The sequence below is a fragment of the Microtus oregoni genome, unplaced genomic scaffold (assembly GCF_018167655.1).
Source record: "Microtus oregoni isolate MIOR12 unplaced genomic scaffold, Mior012 000072F_ref0000427, whole genome shotgun sequence".
NCBI lineage: Eukaryota > Metazoa > Chordata > Mammalia > Rodentia > Cricetidae > Microtus > Microtus oregoni.
Window position 1 is genome coordinate 5282257 of NW_024543979.1, and position 5472 is coordinate 5287728.

Consider the following 5472-nt stretch of genomic DNA (forward strand, 5'->3'; position numbering starts at 1 on the left):
TATACTAACAGGAGAGCTAGCTAGGTTTCTGTGGACAGTCTAAAACCCAGGGTCACACAGACAACCCTGGATAAACACTGCGGGCCATAAGATAAAACACAAAGATATAAATGTGGGAAAGGGACTTGTAGATAGAGGCACGTGTAGGGGTTGGAAGGGAAATTGGAAAGGTGGGAATGAGTGAGAATGGTTGAAGTGCATTATATACATATATGGAATTGTCAATTTTTTAAAATAATATTTTTAAAATAATCAAATTTTCTGACCTGGGAAAGGAGAATTTGTCCTAGAAAACCTTAACATTCCTAAGATCATCTGTGTCAGTTTCTTCATCTTTAGATGAACATAAGCTATCATGCACCAAATAATAGTCAATAAATCTTTCATTGGCCATTGTCTGGTACTTGAAAAATATGGTGATTCTGTTTTAAAACCATGGCTCTAAAACAGCACTACTCAGTTGTAAAAAAAAAAATGACATCTTGAATTTTGCATGCAAATGGATGGAACTAGAAAACACTATCTTGGGTGAGGTAACCCAGGCCTAAAAAGATGAATATGGTATGTACTCACTCATAAGTGGATACTAGTTATAAACAAATGATATTGAGCTTATAGTTCATGATCCTAGAGAAGCTAAGTAATAAGGTGAACCCTAAGAAAAACATATACAGATCCACCTGGAAAGCTGAAACAGACAAGACCGCCTGACAAAACTGGGAACATGGGGGTTGGGGAGAAGGGAGGATAGAAGGGAATGAGGAGCATAGAATGGGAGGGGTGAGGAGAACTTGAGGGAAAGGATAGTCAAGAAGGAGGAAGGACAGAGATGAGAGCAAGAGAAGAGATATCTTAATTGAGGGAGCTGTTTTAGGGTGAGCAAGAAATCTGGCTCTAGAGAAATTCCACGAAATCCACAAGGGTGACTCCAGCTAAGACCCTAAGCAACAGAGAAGACAGGGCCCAATCTTGACTTGTCATGTAGTCAGACTGATGGCTATCTTAACTATCACCGTAGAACCTTAATCTAGCAACTGATAGAAACAGAGGCACAAACCTGCATCAGAGCACTGGACTGAGCTCCCAAAGTTCAGTTGAAGAGTGGGAAGAATGAGAATATCAGCAAAGAGGTCAAGACCATGATGGGTACACCCACTGAAACAGTCTACCTGAGTTAATGGGAGCTCACCAACTCTAGCCAGCCCAGAAAGGAACAAGCACAAGGGCAAACTAGTGCCTCCGATTGTGGTTGACTGTTATATGGTTTGGGCAGACTGAGGGGCCACTTGCAGTAGCATCAGGATTTATCCCTATTGCATGTGCTGTCTATTTGGGAACCTATTCTCTTTGGATGGATACTTTGCTCAGCCTAGATATAATTGGGAGGGCCTTGGACCTTCCCCCAAAGCAATGTGCCTTACCTTCTCTGAGGAATGGATGAGGGTGAGGTGAGGGCTATGTGGAGGGAATGGGAAGAGGGGAGGAAGTAGGAAGTATGTATAATGAAAAAAGACAGTGTGTTTTCATTGTTTTAAAAAAGTAAATAAATACAGGAAAAAGAAAAAAAAACTATGTTACTTCTAAAATTAAAAAAATAAACTTGGTGGTCCATGCTTGGTGTCATCACTTGGGAGGAGTTCAGTGTCAGCTTCAGCTTGATAGTATGTTTGAGGCTGCCCTGGACCACAGAAGAGTCTACCTCAAAACAGGCAAGCAAACAAACAAAAATGGTCACATAATGAATGAGCATTAAAACATCTTTGATGAACTCTTTAAAGAGGATTTATGAATGGTGTCTTAGAGTTTCTATTGCTATGAAGAAACACCGTAACCAAAAAGAAATCTGGGGAGGAAATGATTTCTTGGTTTATATCTCTACATCACTGTTCATCACTAAAGGAAGTCAGAACAGAAACTCAGCAGGGCAAGCTTCTGAAAACAGGATCTGATGTGAAGGATCTAGAGGAAGGAGTATTGTTTATTGACTTGCTTCCCATAGTTTGCTCAGCCTGCTTTCTTATAGAACCCAGGACCACCAACTCAGGGATGGCACCACCCGCAATGCGTAGGCCCTCCCATATTGATCACTTTAAACCTAAAATACATACATATAAAAGGAATTTAAGTAGAGTCACAATACAATGAAGGAGACAATGACCCTACAAGATGTTTTATGTCACCAAGTAACAAGTCACCTTGAGTGTTAGGAATGGATTACATCATGTTGAGTCATTGGTCAAAGAAGTTCCTGTAGACCTCTCAAACATCACAGATTACTTTAAAGGCTGTTAGTTGATATCTATAAGATGGTAATAGGACCCTGTTGCCAAAGACCCCACTCACTTATGTCATTGCACAAAGAGAAATAAAACAGGTACCCAATTAGAATCTTCACCACCCCCACTGCTAGCATTTGTGGTGCTTGAAAGCACTTTGCATGCCACTAGAGAAGAGTAATCAATATCTCCCAGCTACAATCTCTACGACCTCTACCCGTATCATGTCTGTGAGATATACTGACACAATAATGGTACAGATGTTATGGTTGTAACCAACCATCTTAAAAATAGGTTTAAAATCCACTAAATGAGATGGAGCTCATAGAGCTCATATCTGACACTGCTAAAGTGGCCAAAAACATAAGACTCGATTGTTCCTGGCTTATGGGAAGACTTAGTACTATTATTTGTCTAAAGAAACATAGAAATATATTACATAGAAAATTCATTTAAATAAGAAAAAATTCAAGTACAGTTTGGTGAATTATTTTAAACAAGGTACATATGAATACCATTCTTGGTTAGGAAATGGGTTGTGACTAACACATGAGAGGTTGTCATGCCTCTCTCTACTCAAGACTTCCTGTCTCTACCTGTTGCTTCTGAAATGAAACAGCGTACCGATCTCTGTTTGCCATCAGAGCACTGGTACAGCTCAGTTTGGTCTTCTAGTGTTTGTAGGCATGGATTCAAGTTCCCAATTTATAATAATAAGTTAGCCAATTTATTCTTTCTTTATTCATTAAGACAGATTTGTATACCCTTAGGACAAACTTGCTTGAAATCCATGTCTTCCTGACCTGTTGGAGTTACAGGAGTATCCTACTACATTTGATTTAATAAACTTTATTTTCAAATACTTTCATATATACAAAAGTTTAGGAAGACAGTGTAGAGAGCTCTTCTGTGCTCTTTTCCCATATTTTGTCAATGTACTTTGGAAAAGTTGACATTAACTTTGGGACATTGCTGTTTGCTAAACTGAACACTATTAAAATCCCCCCACTTTCCTATTAATACCCCTGTGGGGTTTGGGGACCTAATTTGTAGTCTACATAGCATCAAGTTCCTCTCATTTAAAAAATTAACTGCCAGAATTAAAGGGCCTAGGACACTGAACTCAGACCCCTGAGACTGGATTCTGGGTATCATTTAACACATGGCGGATGCTCTGCAGCATCGTTTCAACACAAGTCTAGAAGACAGCGCTACACTGCTTTATCTTTGAACTTTAAGGAAGGTTTTTCCCTTATGACATTGACATTATTATAGCTTACTGTATGTCCTGAATAGTTTGTGAAAATCAAGGCCTCATAGATAGCGTTTTTATTTTTAAAAAAAACTCCATGACCAAAATCAAATTGGGGGAGAAATGGTTTATTTCATGTTAACGTTTGTAGTCTATCATCAAGGAAAGTCAGGCAAAAACTCAAGGTAAGACTCTGGACATAGTCCCCGATGTAGAAGCCATGGAGTAGAGCTGCTTACTGTGTACTCTTCATGGCTTGCTCTTCTTGATTTGCTTAACCTGACTTTCTATAACATCCAGGACTACCAGCCCTGGGGATGGGGCCTGTAATCAAATAACTCAGGAGGTAGCAAGCACTCTGCCAATAGAATTTGACCTATAGTTTTCATTGCATTTAAATTGCTACTGTTTTTTGATAATTGAACAACAATTAGATGTAAATTTTTAAAAAATGCTTAAAGAGGTAGTGAAATAACTGGTTCTATTTTTCTACTGATTTCTTACATAATTCCATATATTCCTAGAAAGTATAGAAGTCATCAGCACGTGTACCAGAGACATGGTAGGCCAACAAAACAAATGTTTGGCCTTTAGGGAAGAAACCCTGGGAGTCAGTCTCTATGTTTCAGGAAAGGGTTGACAGCCAACCCCTGGACTACACAGGTGTAGGCACCCACCAGATTGTCAACAGATTGACTAACAAAACTCACTGTGACTGAGGCAGCCCAATTCAACAATAGAGGATGACATCACAATTATTTTTCCTTATTCTGATGTCTGCTGGTTCCTATCGCAGGTTAATCCATCTGTGTAACAGAAATATCACCAAGTCACTGAAACTACTTGATGGTCAGTAACAATGCTCTGAATAAATGTGGTTCTTCTGATGCTTTTCAAACTAAGTATAGAGGTTGATTAGGAATTAGAGGTATTACAGCAATTGCTACATTGCCTCATAAAATAAGAGAGGTTAAGGTTTCTCATGAGATAAGGGAAGATATGTATTGATTTTGGAGAAAAGTGTTGTTTCTATTGATCAGTAATTTTAAAATAATCTTGCCATGGTTGGAATAATATATGGTAAATATATATATAATAAGAGAACAGTCTGTGTTCTCTTATTTCCCTGACTAACGACTCTACTATCCACACTGGATGGGCCTTCAGTTCTCATTCTAATTGGATTAAGAGCTAGGTCCTACATCTTCAACTAAAACAGGATGAGTCTATAATTTGACTCATTCACTAAAACCATTGGGGAACAGGTTCACAGACCTTAACACAGCTGACTCCATGATGGAAGTACTATTCAGAATGTAGAACTCAGCACATAAACAGCACCACCTAAAAACTAAAACAAAGGCATAATAAATCGATGTCCATATAGTCCGGGAAAGACTCAAAATGTACTAGCTTTGCTTTTTAGCTTCTATAGTTCTGCTTCTGGTGAACTGTTCTTGTTAACTGAAGTATGTCAAACAAGAACATGCTTTTTGTGCATAAAAGCTCACTTTGAGAAAGTCTCAGTGCTACACTGGGATCCTGAACACCCAGTTAATAAAGTCTTTCTTTTGGCTTAAACACATTTGTGAATAGTCTTCTGTGGTTAATAATCTACAACAATAAGGGCATATCTTACAAACTTATATTCTTCTAAGTGGGAAAACCTCAAAAGTTAGTATTGAATTTTTAGACATTTATGACCTAGCAAAGTTAAGTATAGATGGGATAAAGAATATAAATGGGAGATAAGTGTAACAACTCCAAAAGTCAAGGATCAGATACAGTTCTACCAGGCCTTCAAAGTAAAGCAGTAAGCTCTCTCAAGTGATTCCCTAAAGTAGAAAAGGAAGTAATTCTTCCCAAGTCATTTTATGAAGCTAGTGTGATCTTTATACCAAAACCAGACCAAGACACAGGAATATTAAAAAAATATTGTGGAAC